This window comes from Eulemur rufifrons, chromosome 28 (genome assembly GCF_041146395.1).
Source record: "Eulemur rufifrons isolate Redbay chromosome 28, OSU_ERuf_1, whole genome shotgun sequence".
In the NCBI taxonomy this organism is placed as follows: domain Eukaryota; kingdom Metazoa; phylum Chordata; class Mammalia; order Primates; family Lemuridae; genus Eulemur; species Eulemur rufifrons.
The window spans coordinates 1,751,665-1,778,011 of record NC_091010.1 but is presented as its reverse complement, the minus strand read 5'-3'; the positions used below and the strand labels follow the sequence as shown (position 1 = coordinate 1,778,011).

The 26,347-nt window shown below is 40.3% G+C and overlaps 1 pseudogene; it reads right to left on the bottom strand.

Moving 5' to 3' along the window:
- Positions 1 to 1,935: 1,935 nt before the first annotated feature.
- On the bottom strand, positions 1,936 to 22,403 carry LOC138376553 (zinc finger protein 708-like; annotated as a pseudogene).
- Positions 22,404 to 26,347: the final 3,944 nt, after the last annotated feature.

Genomic DNA, 26,347 nt, shown 5'->3' with positions numbered 1-26,347 from the left:
AAATGAAATTTACTAATTAATACAATTTAACTTAGTATACTCACTATGGCATTACCCGTTCAAATTATTTTGGGAACACAATTAAATTTCATAAAAATTATTTGTATAATCCCTGAGTCATATGAAGAATATTTCTTAACTTTTAGAACAATAATTTATTTGATGTAGCATGAACAACAGGCATTTGAAAACAGAGGATTTACATGGGGAGATACAGAACCAGGAGCCATAAGATTTTAGAGAAATCAATTCAAAGCAGAGAATATATATTTACTTTCAGAATCTATGAGGTTTCTAGTTTGGTACTAAGTTATCAACATTTTTTTAAATTATCTGTTTTGTTCGAATATTTTTCTTTTCTTCTCAAATAGGTACACACACAAACACAATTACTTCCTCCATCATTCTGCACTTAACGTTTTTCTATAGAGTCTATATGAAGTTTTCAGGCCGGGGAGGTTGCACATTCAAAGAAAAATGTACAATGAAAATTTGTAAATAGTCGTTCATTATTCAGCAATGTATGGCCTCTGATTATGCTCCTATATAATCTCATTATAACCATTTTAATGGCCCTTTATAGTTGCAAAAAGAAGAAAAAGAATGAAAATATAACCTATGGAAGCAATATTTTTCAAATTAACTGAAGCTTAAAGCCTCTGCAAAAATGATCATTAGTAATGTTATGTTCCACTATGTTACCCAATATTATATTGTTTACATTTGTTATCTGGACTTTGAATAAAGTGGACTAGGTAAATCTCCGTAGAAGGTTAAGACCTCATTCAATACACAACATGTAACACATTAAAAACAATTTTGTTTTATTAAAACAAATTGAGATCACACATTGTCTTAGTAACAGCATTTCAAAATCTACTTTGTTATATTACTGAATATGCAATTGGTAAAAACAATTTACTTCTAAAGTTGAAAATGTCCTCAAAAGAATATTACATTAAAAACCTACGACACAAATTACTTAAAACAGTGTTATGGCTGGATCACAAAGAGCCTCTCCACTTAGATTTTCTTACCGAATATTACATCTTGGTGTCCTTAATTTTCCTTGCAAGAGTACAAAATTGATGCCTACATAATTTAGAAAGTTCTTTCATAGCTCAGATGCAGCGAAAGTTGGCCACATCCTTTCACAGAAAGAATAGGAATGAAAGCAGAGAAGCAAGTGATTTGAGTGTTGAACTACATCAATATTTAATTTTTCAAACATCTAAAATCATTTCAATGCAAAATAGCATAATTTGAGTATAATTATAACCCTCCAAAAATCAATCTTCTGCTCTTTTTAAGCCTACATACAAATAAATTATCTTTTAACTTTGGATTATTCTTCATAATCAACCCTCTGCTTTAATGTCTGAAAGTGTTAGTGCCTCAGTGCTTTCTACTGTAAATCCTCTCACACTAATTTAGACTTAAGTTGTGATTAAATTTTTTCATATTTCTTGTATCTCTAATATATCTTTTCATATTAATGCTGATGTTTCCTAAGGCATATTTTTTGAAGAAATATTTTTCTGCATTTATTTTATTTGTAGGGCTTCTCTCCAGTCCAAATTCTGTGAAGTTCAATACAGTTTAAGCAGTTGCTAGGGGTTTACCCTCCAGTATGAATCCTGTGTACAATAAAGAAGATCTGTGGTATAAGTAAATGTATTGCACCAGTCCTTATACTTCTATTTTCTTTGCCTGTATCAATACCATGGTGCACTCTAAGACTTTTATTTTGTGGAAGGTGTTTCAACAGTCTTTACATTTATACCACTTTTATCCAGTATGACCCCTGTCATATCAAGTAATATGTTAACAGTTATTAAAGGATGTGCCACAATGTTTACATTTGTAGGATTTTTCTCAGATATGAATTCTGTCATGTATAGTAAGGTAAGAGCACTGGGTAAAGGTTTTGCCACGTCATTCACATTTGTAGGGTTTCTCTCCATTATGAATTGCCTTATGTGTGGTCAGGGTTAAACACTGGTTAAAAGCTCTGCCACATTCTTCACATTTGTAGGGTTTCTCTCCAGTATGAATTGTCTTATGTTTAGTAAGTGTGGAACACCGGTTAAAGGCTTTGCCACATTGTTCACACTTGTAGGGTTTCTCTCCAGTATGAATTCTCTTATGTTTGGTCAGATTTGAATGTGGGATAAAAGCTTTGCCACATTCTTCACATTTGTAGGGTTTCTCTCCAGCATGAATTGTCTTACGTTTGGTCAGGTTTGAACACTGGATAAAAGCTTTGCCACATTTTTCACATTTGTAAGGCTTCTCTCCAGTACGAAGTGGTCAGGGTTGATCACCATTTAAAGCTTTGCCACATTCTTCACATTTGTAGGATTTCACTCCAGTATGAATTCTTATGTTTGGTAAGTATTGAACACCAGTTAAAGGCTTTGCCACATTCCTTACATTTGCAGGGTTTCCCTCCAGTATGAATTCTCTTATGTGTGGCCAGGAGTGAAAGGTGGATAAACGCTTTGCCACATTCTTCACATTTCTAGGGTTTCCCTCCAGTATGAATTCTCTTATGTTTGGTACGTACTGAACACCACGTAAAGGTTTTGCCACATTCTTCACATTTGTAGGGTTTCTCTCCAGTATGAATTCTCTTATGTATCTTAAGGTATGAAGACCGCTTAAAAGCTTTGCCACATTCTTCACAGTTATAGAGTATGTCTCCAGTGTGAATTGTCTTATGTTTGGTCAGGTGTGAATGGTGGATAAAAGCTTTGCCACATTCTTCACATTTGTAGGGTTTCTGTCCAGTATGAGTTCTCTTATGTTTGGTAAGCTTTGAACACCAGTTAAAGGCTTTGCCACATTCTTCACATTTGTAGGGTTTCTCTACAGTATAAATTGTCTTATGTATCTTAAGGTGTGAAGACTGCTTAAAAGCTTTGCCACATTCTTCACACTTGTAGGGTTTCTCTCCAGTATGAATTCTCTTATGTCTGGTCAGGTGTGAACTGTGGATAAAAGCTTTGCCACATTCTTCACATTTGTAGGGTTTCTCTCCAGTATGAATTCTCTTATGTATATTAAGGTCTGAAGACTGCTTAAAAGCTTTGCCACATTCTTCACATTTGTAGGGGTTCCCTCCAGCATGACTTGACTTATGATTAGAATGGCTTGGGCAAGATTTGAAGATTTTGCCACATTCTAGATATTTGTAATGTTTCTCTCTAGTATGAATTCTTTTAAATTCAGTACAGTGTGAACATTTGTTAATGGCTTTGCCACATTCTTTACATTTGAAAGTTTTCTCTACAGTATGTCTTACCTTATGTCTATTTCGTTTTGATAATTTTCTGAAGACTTTCAAACATTTATTACATTTGGAGACTTTGCAATGGCCAGCTGTGGAAAATTGGTTACATCTATTATGACATTCTTCCTGCACCTGGCACCCACCCACAATTTCCCAGTCTTTCCTTAGGCTTAAATTATGAAGTCCAGAGCCTTCATGATTTCTCAGTAGCACTTTTTGGAATGAATCTTTCAGGCTTTTCCCTGGCAAATGGTCTTGAGTGTAATTAGAAGACACAGCTGAAAGAAATAAAAATAACAAATTATCCCTCTTGTTTTTTTCAGTCTTAGGTGAACATCTATTACAAATCTAGCATATAAAATTATAGCAAGCACATTATCAAGATAGCATAGTAAAGTACCACAGGCCCTAATACAGTTACAGCTACATAACATTAATAAAAATATACTGACGAAATTGCTTCTGTGTGAATTTTAAAACCAATTAAATGTTTGCAGCATCCTGGGAAAGCACAATGCCAAAAGCCACATAGAAGAGGAAGAAAAGTTTGTTACATTTACCTACCATTGCCCTTCCTAATATTAATATAGCATGGGTTATATGGGTTTAAAAATTCAACTCCTGGATTCTCCCCCAAAACAGAAAGAGAATTGTGGCACATATATATATTTGGACTTTTAGGGGCCTTTCCAGAGACTGGTTAGTGTCTCCCATAAAACAGAATGCTGAACATAATTGTGTTATGCTTTGGAAGGTAGACTGGGTTTGCTGAAAACAAAGGTAACTGACTGTTACGGCAGCAGAGAGACTTCAGTACAAGTGGCATAAAATAGGTGTAGCAAATGATTACAGGGACTTAAGAAAAAACATGGAAAAAATCACTTTACCTGGAAAATAAACATACAATTCCACAGAATAAACATCCTGAGAATAGATTTGGGAGGCTCCAAGAACCTGTAGCCCAAACAATTCATATCATAATCTCCCAGACAAAGCCATGTTTTAAAGATTATGACAGATGAATGTTTATTTAATCCCCAAATGTCAACCAAAGATCACAACATACACAAAGTATCAGGTTATCCTAGCCCATTAAAACAAACAAAATAAATAATCAGATATTAACTGTAAAGAAATAATGATATATAAATTACCTGAGAAAATTAAAAAGCCCGATCTGAATAGTGCACAAGGAGTGAAATGAAACCACACAACTAAACAAATAGAGGAAAATTAGAACAGCAACAAAAAGTATAAAAGAAAACAAACTGTGGAGCTCAAGAACACAAATAGAAATGACTGAGCAATTCTAAAATGTGAGAAAAAGAACTAAGAAATCAAGAAACTCAACACATTTTAGCTAGGATAAACAAAAACACCCATAACAAGATATTATAAGCAAAGCTTTGAAAGTCACAACAAAGAGAATCTGAAAAGCTGCAAGACAAGAGTGATGTGTCATCTATAAGCTTGCTTCTATGAGAGAAACAGGGGATTTATCATCAGAAACTTTGCCCTGCAGAAAAAATTGGGTTATATAGTCACAGGGCCTAAAGAACAAAAACTGCACAGCAGAAATACTGTATCTAGCAAAACTATCCTCCTAAAAGAAGAAAAAATAAAAATTTATCAACATAACCAGATGCTGAAAGAGTCTGTCAGCACTAGATCTTCAATACAAGAAGTGCCAAAGGAAGCCCCTTTCACTGAAAATAAAATGATGCTAGAAAACAACATAAAATTATATAACTATAATTAACTGAAGAGAGGAGAGGGCAAGAGGGCCTACTAGAGACATCACTTGCTGGAGCACCCCGGAGGGAAGAAAGTGTTTTAGATAAAGAAAAGGGCGGAATGGGCACAGCTCATGTGTAGTTTGCAGGAGGTGCCGGAGCCTGCTGCGTACTTCACAGGGGGAAACCGTGAAGCAGAACACGAAAAAGGAAAAAGAAAAAGATGAGAAGAAACTGGTGAGAATCAAACCCGAAGAGGCTCAGAGCCAAGTGAAGGAATAAGGGAGTATTGCGTTTCTCCGTCCTACACACCTTTGGTAATCAGTGGGCTACTGAGTTGTATGTGAGTTTTTCCACATTTATGAGCATGGGCACTGCTGCACCCACTGAATCGTGTGGAGAACAGGAGTGGCTCTGGAGCTTGGACGTTTCATGCAGGCTGCCTTCCAAGGAGGGCGACTGGAGGAGCCAGGGTCTTGGCTCTATTCCTGGCTCTCTTCCTCCCTCCCCGACCCACTGCAGCTGGGAGGGCAGCCACCTCTCATCACCTACAGTGTTCTCCAAACTGGCATTTTTACAGAGAGTGGGGCCCATACCTTTACCTTTGGGGACCAGTGGTGGCCGCAGGAGTGCCCAGTCTGGGAGTTTCCTGCCTGTGGTACTCTGTGCAGACACATGCCAGTGAACAAGACACACAGGCTGGATCCTGTGACCCCACGACTTCAGTGAATTCCCAGGGGGCACAATGGAGAGATTTGAGAGAGTAACTTGGTAGGCAAGGGAGCCCACATGGGAAGAAATGATGCGAGAGTACAGTGGGGGTTTGAGCCACAGAAATCTGGTGAAATGCCTCTACCCCCACAGGAAAGTCACGCTGTCAGACTCGAGTGGATCCCCGGCATAAAGTTCCCAGCCTGTGGTCCCACTGTGGCTGAGTGCAGCAGGTTTCTGTGCCCATTTGCAAACAGACACCGGAGGGAGCCCCTCAGGGCAGGGGTAATGAGACAGCGGCAGAGGTCACTCCAAGGGTCAGTTGGTGAACTACAGACAGCCCCTCCCCCATAAGCAGTCTTTTTAGATGTGATAGATCTTTTTGACCCCTGTCCCAGTGGCCTTTCCCAGGGCCCTGGGATAGGACTTTGAGTCCTGCCAAGACTTTGCAGAGCCTTCCAGGCTTGCTCAACCTAACCCCACCCAGCCTCACTCTCCCACTCTCCTCTCTTGTGGTGGAGAGTAAGCAATCCCCTGGGGACTTTAGGCCCCTCCCACTGTCTGGGATACTCAAATGCTTCTCCTAAGGGGCTGAAGCCTATTCCAGGCACAAAATAACCCCTCTGCACTTGCCTCTTTCCTGCAAGCCTCAACCACTGACAGGGAGAATGACCATATAGCCCATTACAGCACCTACTGACTCAATCCAACAAGGTGTAGCTGACTCTTATAAGCACCACCCACCTCAGAGCTTAAGCCAGGGGTCCCAATACAATTCACACTACTGGGAAGAGGAGCAGACAGCAGAATTGAAGTAGCACTGCTTTTTAGGAGAGGAATCAAAGTTCCAGGCAGCTTGAACTCTGAGGAGTCTCCCCCCCTCCACTGCAGATCTCTGGGCTCACTGGGGAGCTGCTCAGAACCCATGCAGAGACATTGCACACGAGAGCAGGGGATGATGGCATGGAGGCAGAGATAAAGGAATCCTTACACACTGTTGGTGGGACTGCAAATTAGTACAACCTCTATGGAAAACAGTATGGAGATTTCTCAAAGAACTAAATGTAGACCTACTATTTCATACCACAATGCCACTACTAGGTATTGACCCAAAGCAAGAGAAGTCTTTCTATCAAAAAGACACCTGCTCTCAAATACTTATTTCAGCACAATTCACAATAGCAAAGATGTGGAATCAACACAAGTGCCCATCAATTTATGATTGGATTAATAAAATGTGGTATATTTATACCATGGAGTACTAGACAGCTGTAAAAAAGGTGAATTAATGCCTTTTGCAATCCTTTACATGTACCTTGGGACAATTATCCTAAGTAAAGTATCTCCAGATTGGAAAAATACTACATGTACTCATTATTAAATTGGAACTAACTGATGAGCACACATGTGCACAGAGGAAAGTAAAACTTGCTGGAAATCAAGCAGGGGGCAGGGGGAAGAAGGAGAGAAACAAAAACCTGCCTGATGGGTAAAATGAACAATATTTGGGTGATGGGCACACCTGTAGTCATGACTCAAGCATTATGAAAGTGATTCATATAACCAAAAGTATTTCTATCCCCTTAATATTCTGAAATAAAAGAAACCCTGTCTGGGAAAGAGATGCAATTACATCTAAATAAAGTTCTGCAGTATTAGAATAATGGTGCAGAAAATGCTCTTAATCATGCTTCAAAGTTTATAAGATAAAAGCACAAAAATGATCAGAAACATCTGTTCGGCCGGACGCAGTGCCTCACACCTGTAATCCTAGCACTCTGGAAGGCTGAGGCAGGAGGATAGCTCAAGGTCAGGGGTTTGAGACCAGCTGAGCGAGAGCGAGACGTCTCTACTAAAAATATAAAGAAATGATCTGGAGAGCTAAAAATATATAGAAAACAAAATTACCCAGGCATGGTGGCTCATGTCTGTAGTCCCAGCTGTTTGAGAGGCTGAGACAGTAGCATCGCTTAAGCCCAGGAGTTTGAGGTTGCTGTGAGCTAGGCTGACGCCACAGCACTCTAGCCCAGGCAACAGAATGAGACTCTGTCTCAAAAAAAAAAAGAAAGAAAAAAAGAAAAGAAAAAGAAAAGAAACATCTGTTAATGGATATACAGTATAAGAAGATACAATTAGAGATATCAATAACATCAATTTTAAGGCAAATATAATGAAGAAGAATTTTTATGTACAAGTAAAGAAGAGTTGTTACTTACAAGTTTAAAGTATATTGTTGTAACTATAAGAGCTCTTATGTAATCCGCATGGTAACCAAAATAAAATGCCTATAGAGATACATTTTTTAAAAAGGAGGATCAAAGCAAGTCACTACAAAAATCAATGAGACACAAAGGACAGAAAATGAGGAAAACAAGGACAAAATACCTGCAAGAATCAAAGAAAACAATTAATAAAATGGCAATAGTAACCCCTTCCCATTCAAACTGTTATTTAAATATTTATAGACTAAAATCCCCAATCAAAAGAAAAAAATTGAGTAAAGGGGTTTAAGGAAATTCAAAAAGCAAGATCCAGCTATATTCTCTTTATAACAGATTCACATTAGATCTAATGAAAAAAAATGGACTCAAAGTGGCAGGATGGAAAAACACACTCCATGCAATGGTTAAGCAAATGAGAGCAGGAGAGTCACAATCATATTAGGCAAAATACATTTTGAGTCAAAAGCTGTCCTATTTGATAAAACACACTACTTTAAGCCAAAACTGTCACAAGACAGAGAAGGACACTAAATAGTAACACAAGGGTTCATTCACTGGAAACCTATAATTTACATATATATAAAAAATATTTTTATATTTGGGATCCTAGATCCCAAAGCTCTTATAAAGGCACTTAGAGTGTGACATATATTTTATATATAAAACTATTATACACACACACATATTATAAATCAGGGTTCCCAAATATATAAATGTATAGGTAAAAAAATGTACATAATTTTTATAGACATATAGCTGATTTGTATTTTAATTAAACCAGAAATTGATAAAGTGTATATAAGAAGTTGCAATTTCAACCAAAATTATAATGTGTAGGTAAAATAAAACACACAATAAACTTATGTCAAAGGACATAACTTAAAAAAGAAATGCAGTAATATGTCATTGCAAAGCAAGAAATGTTTAGACGTAAAATTTGATATAGAACAAAATAGAAAGTGAGACCGTATAGAGAGAGTGACATTAACAACTTGGTGGAATAGGAAGTCTCCTACTTTTCTGTCTTCCCACAGCAACTAAAATTTGGCAGCCATGAATGGACAAAAGTGACTTTATGAAAGCCAGGCATAGTAGCTCAAACATGTAATTCCAGCTACGCAGAGGCTGAGGAAATAGGATCACTTTAGTCCAGCAGTTTGAGACCAGCCTGGGTGATATTAGGAGACCCCCATCTCAAAATCTAAGTCCTTTTATAAAAGCTTTGAGACCCAGGAAGGAGGTTATAAAATGATACTAAAGCCCATGATCGGTCATTTTGAGAAGACAGGCCTTCATTCACGTGGTAAACTTGGGAACCCCTGGTCTTGGATACAGACCAAGAAATGGCTCACTCCACTTGGTACCACTGAGAATTCTGAAGGGACTCTGTAAGCAACTTCAGCTCCTCCCAGCCATGGTCTAGGAATGGTCTTCCCTCTCCAGAGGCCTGCAGGGAATGTCCATTTGTGTCCATGGAGGCAGGCCTACAGACCTTGGCACTCACTGTGGTCTCTGAAGCAGCTGTACCTCAGTTCCAGTTCTCTCAGCCACAGTGCATGGCCAGTGCTGCACACCTAGGGACCAACACCGTGCCCCAGGGAAAACCTCTCACGTATTCAGTGGGAGCCACACCCATACATATACTTGACACCCTCCCCACCATATGCAGACCCAACTGCAACTTCCTGCCCTACAGATCAAAGTCCCGAGGGCAATCCAGTCTGCCCAGGAACTAGACAGAATTGACAACTGTCCAAGCCCCTAGTAACAGACCCACTAAAAGGAAGCATCAAAGCTGACCTAGAAGCAGCCTTGTAAGCCAGCTAGAACCCCTGTTCTTTGCAAGTCCAGAGGATAATCCATCAAGCTGTGGACCCAAAAAAGAAAGATCTTTACCTGCTGAAATTATGAAAACTGAATGACCAATTTGCTCCTTCAAATGCACAGACACAAATGCAAGGCTGTATTGTACATACTTTCAATCTTTCTATTTTATCATAACATTGGAAGTCTTAGGCAAAAATATTGGGAAAAAAATTTTTTAAAGCCATCAAATAGAAAAGAAAAAAAAAAAAATCACTATTTATAGATGACATGATCTTATATATAGACAACCCTAAAGAGTACAAAAAAAAAAAAACCTGTTTAAACTAAAAAATTCTCTGAGTAAATGAGCAGAATATTAAATTAACATGCAAATGTCACTTGTGTTTTCAAACAGTAACAAACTATCCAATAAAAAAGAAAATAATCTCATTTATAGTAGCATCAAAACAATAAAGATTTTAGCACTAAATTTACACTGAAAAATATAAGTTGGTGATGAAAGAAATTGAAGAGACAAATAAATGTGAAGATTTCACAGGTCTATATACTAGCATAATAAATACTATTAAAGTGTCATATTATGCGATGTCACCTAAAGATTCAATGGACTACCTCTCAAAATTTCAATGGCATTTTTTCACAGTAATAAAAAACACAATCCTAAAATTTTTATGGAACTACAATATATTTTCAGTAGCCAACATAATACTGAGGAAAAAGAAAGCTGGAGGCCTCATACTTCCTGATTTCAAACTAATTTCCAAACTACAGTAATAAAAACAGACCAGAACATGCATAAAAAATGACCAAAAAACCAATGGAACAAAACAGAGGGCCCAGAAAAAAATCCATGCATGCAAAGTCAACTCATCTTTGACAGGGGCACCAAGAGCACATAGTGCAGAAACGATAGTCTCACCAATACTTCAATACTTGGTGCTGGAAAACCTGGATACTCACAAGAAAACAATACACTGACACCATTTCTTGTATACCATACCCAAAAATTAATTCAAAATATAGACTTATGTAAAGCACAAATCCTTAAAAATCATAAAAGAAACATATGGAAAACCTCCTTGATAATGACCTTGACAAAGAATTTTTTGAATACAACATTAAACATGTGACAATGAAAGTAAATATAAATAAGTTGGACTGCACTAAACTAAAAAAGCTTTTGTACAGCAAAGAAGACAATGAAACAAGAAAACATAAAGGTTGGGAGAAAATGGTTGCGAACCATATGTCTGACAAGAGACAAAAACAGTAATAATGATAATAACCCAATTGAAAAATAGGAGAAAGACTGAAAAGATCTTTTTCCAACAAAGACATATAAATGGCCATACGTATATGAAAAGATGTTCAACATCATTAATCATTAGGCACTTAATACCACTTCATACATGTTAACATCGCTAATATCAAAGAGTAGATAACAAATTTTGACAAGCATGTGAAGAAAAAGAAATCCTTTATACTGTTGGTGAGTTGTAAATTGGTGGAGTCATTATGAAAACCTGTATGGAGGTGCTACTCAAAATGAAAAATTAGAATTGCCATACAATCCAGCAATCCCACTTCTGTGTATATAACCAAAGGAACGAAAATCAGTATCTTTCACTGGGTGTTGTTGCTCATGTCTGTAACCATAGCACTCTGGGAGGCTAAAGCGGGAAGATTGCTTGAGCTCAGGATACCAGCCTGAGCAAGAGTAAGACCCCATCTCTACTACAAATAGAAAAAATTATCTGGCCAACTAAAAATAGAAAAAATTAGCCCAACGTGCTGGCATGAGCCTGTAGTCCCAGCTACTCGGGAGGCTGAGGCAGGAGGATCGCTTCAGCCAGGAGTTTGAGGTTGCTGGGAGCTAGGCTGATGCCACAGCACTCTAGCCCAGGAAACAGAGTGAGACTCTAAAAGAAAAAATCACATCTTTAAGAAATATCTGTACCCCTATGTTCTTTGCAATATTATTCACAATTGACAAGATATGAAAACAAGCTGTTTGTAAAATTCTGAATGGATAAAGTATGGTATGTATACACAGTATATGTATATATTTTACTGAATACTATTTAGCCACAAAAAATATTTTTCAGCCATTTCATCAAACACAGATGGTCCTGAAGGACATTATGCTAACTGAAATAAGCCAGGCACAGAAAGACAAATACTGTGTGATCTCACTTACATAGGGAAGCTAAAAAGTTTGAGGTAGAGAATACAAATGTGGTTTCCAGGGCCTGTGGTGGGGAAAATAGATGTTCAAAGGGCGCAAACTTTTAGTTATCTGTTGAATACATTTTGGAGACGTAATGTATAGCACCATGACTATCCTGAAATTTGCAAAGACAGCAGACCTTAAGTGTTCTCAATACAAAAAAAAAAAAAAAGTGATTGTGAGGTGTTAGGTATATTCATTAACTTGATTTTATCAATCATTTCACAATGTATACAAATGTCAAATAATTACATATAACTTTTATTGGTAAAAAAATGTTACACATCCACACATGGGTGTGTGTGTGTATAAATGGGACAGTTCCAGTTAACTTCAAACTAAGAGAAACCTATAAAATGACAGTTATTAAAAATTAAAGTAAAAAGTGGGAGCTTAATACATGTTCAGCAATGTTCTAAGCTTCCCGAAGACATACTATGTTTAAGAAATGTAGAAAAAAAGATAACTTAAGCTATACTAAAGTTGAGGAATTTGGGCATATAGAGTTAAATTATTTATCATAGTTGATACAAAAACAGAAGTTTGAAGTAAAATCACATTTGACTTTCTATACTTAGAGAGTTCTGATAAATTACTGAGTATGAATTTCCTGTAAAATTACATTTAAAACCTCCATAGGGTAGGAAACCATAAAGCAGAAAACATACCACATCTGTTTGTGGTGTCCCTGGGATACCTGAACCAAGTGCTAATGTCACAACTTCACTCACACATTTCAGAGACGACACAAAAGGAAAATGAAAAAATTGTTTCACAGAGGCTTCCTCAAAAATACACAGATATTACCATGTCCTGAAAGGCAATAGCACAGGACTCAGATCCTGCTGTCCCTTGTAAGCCACGAACAGAACTTTGGTTCTCACTGTAACCTTCAAGGGAGATCACTGACGGGGAATTAGTGCTTAGACAATTAAAAAATAAAGAAAAGACATGCCCTTATGTGAGACCAAGGGAAAGAAACCCAGGCTTCTTGGAAATCATTTTCATTGAAGCACAGCTTCCCAAACCCCATTTTAAGGTCTGGCTTCCTCCTTAAATTCTGGACCTCTCTCACCTGTGTCATCTGCTTCATTCACTCCCACCTACCTGGGTACTTGGCTACTGCAATGTAGTTAGTCGCCTTCCAAGGTTCATTTCCTTGCTCCAGACAGGTGATCAGGTCTGGTTGAGAGACAGCAAGACCTATTTTATTAGAAAAAATTCACATGACTCTTACTGGGATTCTCCAATTACCAACCTAGTACTGCGCTCAGTAGAGAAAAGAGAACATATAGAAAATTCTAGAAAAATAATCCTCAAATACTCTTTCCTGACAGAAACTTTAGAATACTTAGAAAGCATTTAACATTTGTGGGTTCTTAGCTCCACTACCCAGTACCACTGAATCAAAAATTGGTAGTGGAAATTGCATTTCAAGGTATGGGCAACATATTTTATGCCACTACGTTTCTGCAATTACTACTAATGTAGAGTGATACAGATTTGCAGCTCAAAAAGATGTAGGATTAACGTTAAGATAAAACACTTTGAATATTTTCTTTTCTATATCAAAAGTCCCCAAGCTTTTCTTGGAAACAAGCATCAGAAACTCATTCATGCAAAGCAGAATCTACCAGAAAATAATTTACAAAAAATATGAAATTATTAGTGTGGAATGGGAATGGTGTATTGAAGTTCTCCTCACCTAGGGAGACCAGGTTTGTGTAGTTCTCTAACATCACATCCCTATACAAATTCTGCTGAGCAGGATCCAGGCATTCCCACTCCTCCAGAGAGAATTCTATGGCCACATCCATGAATGTCAACAGTGCCTGGGGAAAAAAAAAAAAACACATACTTACGAAGGAGCCATGGGCAGAGATAATTTCAGTCCTGGTGAAATGAGAGAGTAAAGAGAACTGGTTCTGACTTATACACGTGACTGGAATTATCCCATAAGATAATTTTAACAAAAAAGTATTTCCTTATGTATTCTGTAAGTCTGGGGAAAGAGGACAGTATAACATCCACAAAAACAGTGCAGATACTACATTTTTTAGATAATGCAGCATAAAAGTAAGGTCACCCAAACAGCCATGGACATTTTTGAGTGCTTTATTTACATCATACATGATTAAGTTCTGTATATTTCTCTGATGGAAAAGTCATGGTGGGTTAGAAGGTACCTCTCAAATTTTAATGTGTACAAAAATGAATGGAAGATCTGGTTAAAATGCAGATTTTGATTCAGAAGATATGGGATGAAGCCTGAATCTCTAGCAAGCTCATGAGTGATGCCAATGCTTCTGGCCCAGGAGGATGTTTTGGCAAACACTGGCCAAGTGGTAGAGCCTGGGTTTATCCCAGTTTATCAGACCAGGAAATAAAGACGAGAGCCTTCCTTTTCCAAAGCAAGCTGTATGAAAGAGAATCTAAGAACAAAGGGGGACTTCCAGATTCAATGTGATAGTTTACACACATCTCCCCAAGGTGTGTATTAATGGAGAAAAATAATTTATAGTGGAAAAATCTGTTAAGGAGAACCTATCTAAGTGTATAAAATTAACAACTATAATAGAACAAATTGGTATCAGGTGCTGATTCACAAAGGCGGACACAACATCATTGCTGTGACGATAGTGGCCAAAAAAAGTAAATCATGATTTGAATCTAATCATGAGGAAACATCAGTTTTATGCAAACCTCAAGCTGCATGTATCTCCCATGTTTTATAACCTCTAATAGTGTATGTAAAGTCTTTCCTTAGCATCCTAGAAAGCAAGTCTCCTCTAATTATTCTTTTTTAAAACTCTGAGTTATTCTAGGCAATTAATGTCAGCACTTTAAGAGTGCATTTACTTCAGCCTGTTATGCACAGAGCTGATGGAGCATCCACATGGAACCTAAACAGTTTCATGTTCCCCTTCCTCACAGATACCCAAGGACCTGACCCTATCCCAAATAAGAATCTTAGGCAGCCACACGGTCCCATGTTTGGCAGGCACAAAGGGAAAAATTTCCATATTGCAGCTCATAAACTTTTTGAGAAGTGTTCATGGCATATAAGAGGCCTGGATAGAGAGAATGAAGAGAAAGCTCTGCTATACAGGGAAGATTTTTCAGAACACCTTGACCATTATAAGAAAAAAGGACAAAAGAATCATTGAAATCAACTCATTAGCCAAGAACATCACAAGAGAAAGAAAGGTTTTCATTCTAAACATGTGACATTTCAGGATGACAAGTGAACATGGTTCTGGACCTGGGTACATAAGAACCAGCCGTTTCTTCCTCTTCCTTCTCTGGAACTTTTGCTCTGGTGAGAGTATCTGGACAAATTGCATCATCATTTTGATAAAGTGCCATCAAAGGCATCAGCACAGCCCCTTCATCTGCTACGACTACACCCACAGGCAGAGGGACCTTGAAGTGCAAAAAAATCCACCCTTCCCTGTCCTTCATCACAGAGTCATGAACATGGAGCTTCTACATGGAGACCAATGAGTGATTTCTCTCCCTTCCTGCCCACAGGTGCCCTCCTCTACCACAGACACCAGCAATACCTGCTATAGCAGCTGCCCTGCACCCCACAAACCCATGCAGAGAAGACTGTGAGGTCCCCGTGGAACAAAGGCTGGACTGAACTTTCATAAATATATCTGGGAGCCCTTGTGCTTGACCCTGGACTCACTTTAGCATCACGTTGGGCACTTAATTAAAACCACATAGATGCTCCAACCCCAACAAATAGAATCTGCAGGGAGGGCACAGGTGATGGTGTTGCTCTAAACTGGACACGTGATCCTAATTGGAAACTGGGGCTGAAAACACTTAGCTAAGCATTGCCTCTCAGGCTTTACTGTGCATGTAGACCATTTGTTATTCCAGGCCACACTAAGTCACATGATTCTGGGATTACAGGTGTGAGTCACCACCCTAGGCTTCTTTGTACATTTTATAACATACAGTAATAAGCAGTTTAGTCAAAAACACTTAAGATTTTCTGGAATTATATTAGAACTAGCTAAGTATTTATCCTTAACAAGGTAAAAGCAATAAAGACAAATAAAAACAACTCTTCTGTTCACAGATGGCCTTCATGTGCTGACATCAGAACTCACAACATAAGGAAAATGGCCCAAATGAAGCAAAAGTCTGAGCAACTTCCTCATCTTGACTACATGATGCTGAATTCAACCATTTAGCCATTTGCTCTAGACTGGACAGGAGGAACCCTGCCTGCTTTACTTGTTCCTCTAATGCTCATATGAGATGGAAACTACTGATTGATCTATGAGTTTGTGTCTCAAGACCTGCTCCTTGTTTATCACTGAAGTACCAGGAAACTGGAGCAACTCCAATCTGGACACCAGCAAGGGAGATTCTTTCTATGCGAGGAGGAACAAACCCTGGATGACTTATTCCTCTTCCTCTGAAATGGAGGGGAATTATATCCTGTCATCCTGACCCCAGCATGGAAGGACATCCCCAAATGTCCACAAGCCTCCCACATGCTGGTGAGAGGGTCCCCAGTGAGCTTGGGCTGCTGTCCCCATGCTGATCCAGGCAGGAGAGAATCAGGCTGACTGTGAGGTCAGCAGAGGAAATGGAAATGCCCTGGTAGGGCAGCTGATCCTGGATCCAGGTGTGACATAACCTGTCCTTTATCGGCTAACTTGTAGGTACGAGGAAGGATAAGACCACCCTACTCCAGTAACTGTACAGGAAGCTGTAGTTGTGATCATGGCAATAAGTTGTGATCATGGCTGTGAATATTTTGTGGCCCTGACCTCCCACAGCTGAGGTGCTTGTTTACACTTACAGATTTTGCCACTAGATTCTATTTACAACAGGAACCCTTCATACAACTGTAAGAGCTCACTGGGCAATATCTGGAAAACTTGAAAGGCCTCATTTAGTAAAGGCTGGCTTCACAAAGCCTATATTGACTTCTCACAATGCAGAAAATGTTTCCCTCAGGTTTTCTGTACAAACTCAGTCCCAAGACTGGCCCTGTCTTGTGAATCACAGGTAGAGGCCAGCCTCATGTGCAGATTACAGGTGGAATCAACCTGGCTCTGTATTTTTGGGTGATACAGAATGAGGGGGAACTAGAAGCTGCTCATGGAAGCTGCTCTATCACATCCTTGTGATCATGAGGACCTGGATTCAGAATTTGCAGCTGCAGATTTAGGTCTTGGGGGAATAGGGAAGCAGCTGGTGCCCTCTACATATCCATGAGTATTTGGGAAAGAGAAGGAGAGGGAGTTAAGATTCTCAGGCCTACTCAATGCACATGTGTACCTAGCTGGGTTTGCAAGCCCAACACTCTCTGGATAAATTTTAGGTTTGAAAAGGCCAGGGTCGTTGACAAACCTCTGGAAGGGATGATTGCTGTCTTGTAACATTATTTTTGTAGAAATCTGGTCAAACTGCTCTAGACAGCAGAGTGCGAATAGGCAGAGAGACCATTCTACATGTAGATATTGGAGGCACCATGCACTTTGTTGCACAATTGTGAGTTATTACTGGAAGGCCAAGAAGGAAAGAGCTCTTTAGAGTGAAGCCAGGTGAGCACTTTATATATATTTTTTACCATGCCTGGTAATAATAAAATTGCTTTCAAGCCCAGAATAACTCTCCACAATGGTAAATCAGAAGGAAAACTTTTGTTATACAATAAAACCAGAATGTCACGTACATCTCAGGCAACCTGATAAGAGATTGCAAAGACATAAAGAAAAGTCAACATAATTAGTCCTCAAGTAGATTTGTCAGCACCATTTTTCAAATGTAGTTCACCCAAAATTCACCTAGTAATTGGAAAGGCCATCTGTGTTTACTAATGGGCTGTATTCAAAGGAAAAAAAAACCCTTTCATATCTTCATGACAGAAGACAACTTTGCAACTTGGAGCTAGGTGCCTACTAATGGGAGGTTCCTATTCTAAAAGAAACTGGGATACATGCAGAGTTTTTTGACTGTTTACATTTCAAAGCAGTGGTTCCTAGATTTAAAAAAAGACAATCCCCAAGTTAAAAAAAATTACAAAAGACCTGTTAGCTCATAAAATAATTGACATAATATTTCAAAGTGGCAGAGAAAAAAGTACATACACAATTAAAGAATTTAAGAAGGAGAAGAGTGTATAATCTCATGTTTTTAAGTTGAAGGATCCATTGGTATTTTTCATTTGCATCTGCTCTTACAACAGCCATGTCAAGGGCCGCGGCCTTCAACTCATGACTATAATTCCAGAGGGTGCTGAATTCAGGCACCAGAGGAGTAGCCTTAGTCACACTATGTGCACAAGAAAGAAGGTTTGTCGGGAAGAAAAAAATCAGAAGAAAGATGAGTGCTATCAAAGACCCAGGGGTGGGAGACAGTGCACAGCTGGTGTAAGGACTGGTTGGTGCTGTAGAAGAAACTAACAATCTCAGGACAATCCCTCAAGCTCCTTATGCAGAAGCAAAGGTCAGGCCTGGAGGCTGAGTCATGCAACACCTTACACATGAATGGTTGTTACTAGCATTATGCATCAGCCAAATCATGGAGAGGTAAAAGGTTTCAGGGATACACATGGACTGTCGTCCGCACAGATCATTCAAAAGGAAATTCCTCATTGGCCTTCTGTAAGTAAGGACTCATAAGTTGTAACTTTTCATCTGCACTTTCAGTCTAGCTCCTAAAACTAGAGTCTGTTCAACTCCACACTAATAATGTTGATTACAAATTTATCTTCCCAAGTGCATAACAGAAATAAGATCAACCTTTCTTCTACCTATCCAGGGATATCTACATACTTGATTCTTCCTTCACTTCCTTTTTCTCTTCAAACATTAATTTTAGCTTATGTAATATGTAAATTTTCTGGGCCTCACAAAACTGTAACAATTTTGCCTGGCTGCCCACACCCCTCCTCCTTTTACTTTCTCTATCCATGTCACCTTTAAATACTGAAGTTCCCAAATCCCCCCTTGGAAAAAGTCACAGATTTCTCTGTGGTTTGGTTTTTCTCAATCACATCCTTATATGTTGGCCCAATAAACCTCTATCAATTAGTATGTTCTCCCCAGTCACTTATGTTGGGCTGTCAGTGCTAAAGATACTAGCCCAGGCTGGGATATGCTCTGGCATTCCTGTGTCCATGCAGGCATGGGATTATAATCAGGCGATCCAGATGTAAGCCTGGATTGGTGGAGGGCCAGATTTCTGCTGCAGATTTGGAGTCTAGGGGTGGAGATAAACCAGGACTCCAGTGTGGATATTTGGTGGGAAACTCTAAGAGCAATGGAGCTGTGGTCTCCATTCCAGAGGGAGGAGACTTGCCTGGGGCGGGGGGCATGGCTCCATCAGTGCCTGCTGCACCACTGCATGAATGGGTGCGAATCACATGGGGCAGCAAGTTGCAGAGAGGGATCTGACCTCAGGGCTCCTCCTGTGTCCTCAGTCTCCTCTGACCACAGGAGGAGAAGCAGAGTCAGGGCACAATAGGTGGTGTGACAGCCTATGTGCAGGAGAACACACTCTCCCTTCCCTGAGAAACCTGACACTTCTCACACCAAATGTGTGGAGTCTGATGAACACCGACCACCTTTCTGGCACCAAATGTTTCTCCAAAAGTCAATTCTGACACCACAGATTTCATACCGACCTCATGAGTTCAGGGCTCAGTCCTACCACACTGCACTCACTGCAGATGCCAGTGGCAGCCCCAGGGGCCCATGCACAATTTTGAGCAACTGCCTATCGATAAGATGCTCCTGTAACCCCCTCTGAAGTTTAATATTTTTATAAAACTAGTCAATGAACTCAGCAAACCACATTACTTACATTCATCAATTTGGTATACTATAAAGTACACCACTCAGAAAAAGCCAAATGGAAGAGAGGTATAGGGCAAGAGAAAGTGGCGGGGGAAGATTTGGGCAGGTAATCCTGGTAAATAGTTGCGATGAAAGAAACCACCCACCCTTTGTGTTCTGTAATAGCCGCTTACTGCAAAGAAACATCCTTCCCATTACGAAAGAGGTTATTCCTCCTTTTTCATCTATCACAAATCCTGACCACAGGATTTAAATTTCCATCTATTGCCTTATAAAAAATGAGAACAGTTTTCTTTTCAGTGGTCAGAACAAAATATTTCTTGACCAAACTTTGCTTAAGTTTTTCTCCTTCCCCCCAGGCCCCTAAACGTTGACTGATCCTCAGCCTGAGCCAACACGCAAACCCCCTTTGTGCTCCTCCTAAGAACAGATCAGCTTCAGGGTAAAAAGCCTCTAAGCTAGGATGTTACTTTTCCACCATCCATCCTGCCCTTCCACTCCCACTTTCTAAATTCATTTGCTCCTCTCTATGAAAAAAAGCCCTTGTCTGTGTAACCTTCGTGATGCTTGCAGATTTATACTTGGTGCTTTCCCCTATCGCAATACTTCTTTAAATAATTAAGACCTTATTTTATTGAACAACAAACTGTAATTTCAAATATGTTGTAGTGAACAATGTGTAGAAAGAGCCCTAAGACAATAGCAGTTACACCCTCAGAAAACGCATCTCATCACTCACCCCTACTTCCATCCAACCTCCACTCCATCTGCCTGTGGATCAACCCCTAGCTTCCCAGGGCTCTGAAGCTTCTCTCGGTATAAAGGGCTCCTATCCTGGCTGATGGGAGCAAGCTGGGATATCTGCAGGGAAGGCTCCCTGGGCCCTCAATGACGACCTTCCAAAAGATCAAGATTGACATTAGCTTAGTCATTGGGCTCAAAACTCTGGTTCCGAGTCAACGCTATTCACTTAGTTTTGGGTGAGAAAACATCCAGTGTTTGAATAATTCAAGCCAGGCACGATGGCTCATGCTTGTAATCCTAGCACTCTGAGAGGCAGAGGCAAGAGGATCACTTGAGGCCAGGAGTTTGGGTCCAGCCTTACTAAGACTGAGACCCCATCTCTACTAAAATCAGAAAAAATTAGTCAGGCATGGTAGTGTACACCTGTAATCTCAGCTATTCAGGAGGCTGAGGTAGGAGGATCACTGCATCCCAGGAGTTTGAAGTTGCAGTGAGCTATGATGACACCACTACACTGTAGCCGGGGTGACAAAGTAAGACTCTGTCTCAAAAAAAAAAAAAAAAAAAAAAAAATTAGTTATAATTCAGCAAAATCCCAAAATCTCAGTGTTGATGTTTATAGGAGATAAGGAAATTGTAAGGCATTTACATTTCATACTTCAACATGAATAGCAAAATTATCTATCCTTGTCAGAAAATAAACATTTCATTTAACTGTTACTTCCATGAAAAGAAATCAGTTGGTAAATAATCATACATGAACATTTCTCAAGAGTTTTCAAGTCCCATTTCACAGGATTTAGCATTAAAGTACAACCTCCATAAGTGAAAACAGAGTTAACCGCACTCCATATTCTCTACCCTCCATAAAAGGAGATCTTTTTGTTAAATCGGTGTAATTAGTCAATTTACTTACCACGTTTTCTTGTCAAAATGTATTCATTTTTAGGCAGTCATAAAGTAAAACAGACTTTGTCTCTTTATTTTCCATGGTACCATTACAAAGCTAAGCCCTGGGACTCCATTTGAAATCACCCCTGAAAAAGAATAGATCTAAGAAACTTACTACACTCATTCGGGGGGCAAAATGGTAAATAAGGGTTTTTTTATGAAATGGAATATATGACTACATGTTTAATTCACTTTTCTGAATTTTACTTTTCTCTTGCCCTTTCAGAAATACTTTCTCATTTTCATGCTCTACAGATACATAGCATTTTACAGTTAATGAAAAACCGAATCTGAAATAAAGCAACAAAGCTTTTCAAGGCAACAAATTCAAAAAGTGGCACTGGTGACTGGAATACAGGAATGTCTGACTTCAGTGTCAAGTAAGATCATCACATCCCTTGGGACATCCTCCCACCACCATCCTGCTCACTAAAGTGCTCGATCACCACCCTCCCAAAGAAAATGCACTCTGCCTTCTAACACACATGAAGGGAGTACTGCTTTGCAAGTTTTTGCACCAACTTGTTGGGGTGGGTTAACCTTGTCCTTTGAAATAGTTTTTCTCCCTTCACAAACTTGAGAGAATTCAGAGGGTAGGAATGATTTGTGAAACTTCCTCTGAATACCAGCATCTGATGGGCTGACCAGTAATGTGTCTCAAAGGAATGAAAACAGAGGCTGGTACAAAAAATTCTTAAAGTCCCAATGGGTTAGCTTTTTCGGTGAAGGGGAGACTCCTCTCAACCTCAAGGAAATTCAGCTGCTCCACTGAGAGGCTCCACCCACATACCTCAGGCTGTCCTCTGGGCAGAGATGTCCCAGAGACTGATATTCATGGGACACTCCAGAAAACATGGCTGCTTTGGGCATCTTGGGTCGTGCCCAGACAAGTAAGGACCCTGGTCCTTGGGTCATTACCCAGGACCAGGAAAAGGCATAACCGTGGCTGAGGACACATCATCCTGTACAGTTTCTAGAGAGGAACCTCAACCCAAAGACGTTCTGGGAAAGTGTGTGTGCCTGAGGAAGATTAAATAAGGGGAGACACAAAGATTTTTTCCAGCAGAGTGCCATGAAATTATTGTGTTTTCCTTCCATGTGAAATGTTTAGAAATAGAAAACCAATATTTTAAAAACAACTACCCACTGTTATGTAAAGAAATGACAAGAAAACTAAAATACTCCATCTGTTTGCATTGGGCAATAAAGGAAAAAGAGTTGATATTGTAAATTCCATGCAAAGTTGGCATTTGGAAATGTAGCAAGAAACTGAACAATTAGGATTTTACTGTAAGGCCTACAAGAGTTAGGCTGAGGAAACAGGCTGGTGAATGTATGCCCCACTTGCCATACATCTAGAAAATACAGGTAGGCCAGGCACTCTGGCTCACACCTGTAATCTTAGCACTCCAGGAGGCTCAGGTGGGAGGATAGTTTGAGGTCAGAAGTTCAAGACCAGCTCGAGCAACAGAAAGATCCCATCTCTACTAAAGGTAGAAAAAAAATTGCCTGGACATGGTGGGTTTTGCCTGTAGTCCCAGCTCCTTGGCAGGCTGAGGCAGGAAGATCACTTTGGCCTGGGAGTTTTGAGATTGCTGTGAGCTAGGATGATGACACTGCACTGTAGCCCCAGCACCAGAGCAAGACTCTGTCTCAAAAAAAAAAAAAAGAAAAGAAAAAAGAAAAAAGAAAAGAGAGAGAGAGAGAAAGGAAAAGAAAATGGAGGGAATACAAGTCCCCCTATGAAGTGTTAAAATAAATAGGAGGCAATTAGACTGCAATGGCTCTAGTGCCCTGTGTTCCTACCTCAGCAAACCAAAATGTAACTCAAAGTTATTTCCTGTAAATTACTAATATAGGGGCCAAAGGAAAACTTTTCTCTTTATTCTCGGAAGGTTCACTGAATATCAAATAACAAGAGACAAATAAGAGAAAAGGCATATGCATGTATTAATGTGCATTTGGGGACATCACAGAGGGATTACCCCAACCTCCCACTGGGGTTCAGATGCTCAAGTACTATTTTGCATAGGATATGCAGAAGGAGAATGCATACCATTCTTTTGAGAAGCAATAAATGGTTATTAGCAAGAATGAATGGACCAGGGAGAAAGAAGTTAACTTGTAAATTGTTCTTTTTGGCATCTGCATGAACCTAAGAGGCAGGCATTATGTTGAGGGACACACCATTCAGGAGTGGTAGTATTATATATCTGCACTAGCTAATGAGGCAACAGGATGGCAATAGAAGGCAATTGTATTGACTTTCATAAAAAGCTTTCTTTGTTAGATAAGGAAACTTCAGAGAGTCCCTCACTGCTCTTGGGGTGAGGGCACAAAGCATCAAGGCAAGGTTAGAAGGGCGGTGATTTTCTGGCAAATCTCTGACGCTTTCCAATTTTCAAAAGCACTGAGCATGACTAAACTACATTTTTTTTGAAGAATCATTTCTTGTACTCCAGTATTACCTTAGAGGAAACCTGTTAGGTTTGTTCCGGGTGGGAACCGGAAATGTATGTATAGGACACAATGTGGTTATTGCAAAACTTAGGCTTGTAAAACAATAGCCTGGGCAGTCTGGGGAGTCCCTGGGACTTTGTAGATCTAACAGACAGCTGCAGCCAGCATTCCTTCCCCTCCCTCCCAGATAGAGAGGAAGTTCATCCCTCCCTAGCTCTCCAGATAAGAGCAACGCCAGAGCAGAAGACTGGATGTGCCTGGGCCAGGGGTCCCCGAAATTGCCTGTTAAAAAAAAATTAATGCAGCAGCTGTTTTGGCCCAAGTACTCACTCCCCCCTGAGAAACCCTCTATAAAATCCAACACTTTCCTCTCCCTCGGTGTGGATGCTTTTTTGCCTCTACTGGTCTGCACCCAGATGCTCAAAATAAACAGCGTTTTGCTATGCCTGAGGCTTCATGTGTCTCTCCCTGCTCGGGACCTAACATTTGGTGCGGAAACCCGGGAGGGCACACTGGGTGGACACGACTCTGCATCTCTAGCAGGCAAGCCTTGCAACTCGGGAAGCAGTAGGCAGCGGCAGCTCATCCTGGCCTAACTCCTGAATCCTGCCTTCCTCTGAGTCCCTGGGTCATTGGCAAGGTTTCCATGGATCTTTCCTGAGCCCTGCAGGGGTCCGTCTCTAACTTGTCTCTGATCCTGGAGTGTAGGCAGAGCGCGCTAGCTCAGCCAAGGTAAGGTAACTGTCCACCCGGACCCTCCTGAACCAAGCTGAGAGGCGGACACTGGACTGGGACTCAGATCTTCCCTTTGCTGATCTTCACACTTCACATTTCATCCTCAGGGAGTAAAAGATCACAAACTCACCCTGGGTTCCTCCTATCTCTTGTGCTCTCATTCCCCAAGAAGTTCCACAGGTCTTCTTCCTTCATTGACATTCAAATCCACATCCTGGAGACATCCTGCTCCTAGTGAGGCGGAGCTCACAAGCTCGTTCTTGTCTACTTGTGTTGACTCCAAAGTCCTGTCCATTAGACGGAGGACTCTCAGCACCTGGGGCCCTCGATTGGACACAGGGATGCCTGGTGTGACTCTTTGCTCGTTCAGGCACTCTGCTCACTCCCGTGCTATTCCCTCATTCTAGGAGGCCTAGAATTGAGCAGAATCGGCCCCCTGTGACCCCTACTCTTTCCAGGAACATGGGCAACTCTCATTCTACTCCTCTTCTCAAAACACCAGGTCTCACTACAATGTTTGTCACCGCAATAAACAAATGGTCCAAGATTACCTACGTCTACACCATTTTTACCCTCTCCTCTCATGCTGCATGAACTGTAATCTGGCTCAAATCTTCCTGCTACACTCTAGGCCTTGCCCTTCTCCCTCCTCCTCTACTCTGGACAAACTTGAAACCTCAGATCAGGACTCTTGCGATCTCAGCCCTCGCCCCTAAAGATATCCCCAACCAGAACTCCCTTAGCCTATCAGTCAACCTGCTGCCTGCCCTCATCTCAGTCCCCCTACTACTCATTACTCGCTGTCATTCTGTTCAAGTCCTGGGGGCTGGGGTGGAAGGCATCATGCAGGTACGTGTCCCTTTTATTTAACACAATCTTATGATCTGACCTGGCATGACCTCTACACTATTCTTTCCTCTATCCCCCAAAGAGGAGGAGAGAGTTTGAGTTAATGGCCCAGGCACATGGTGATGAAATCCATAGACATACCCCTGTCCAGCCAGTGGGGACAGTCACCGTCCCTAATACAGGCCCATTACTGAATTATCAAGTAGGAACCCCTGAAGGAACTTTACTCCTCAATACACACTTTATCCCCCAGTCCCACGAGTCTGACATGAGGAATAAGCTCCCAAAAATTAGACAAAGGCCCTCAAATCCCACACAAAAAAATCTCCTAAACCAGGCCTTCAAGGTCTTTAATGACCAAGATAGGGAGAAGCGAAGGAAAAAGAGAGTGGAACTGTCAACAGCCTCCAAAACAGAAAAAAGCTTTTCAAATCGTGGCTGTGCTGTAAAGGAGCTTTTCCGGAGAGTCCCTCAAAAGGCCCCAGGCAAGTAGATGACAGGGCCACACGCTTACATGGGAACTGAGCCCTGCCTCTACTAAGACTCTGGGTCCCTAAAGAACAATGTCCTAGGAGACGGGCTCCACCAGGACTGTGCTCCCTTTGACAAATGAAGGGCACTGGAAAAGCAAGCGCCCGCTTCTTAAAATGGGAAGATCACACCTGCATTCCGGACATGGCTGCCCCTCCCTGAACGGACATCATAGCCACGGACCCTCTGAAACTGCTTCAATCTGATGGACACATCAGGCTTCTGAACACACTCGACTT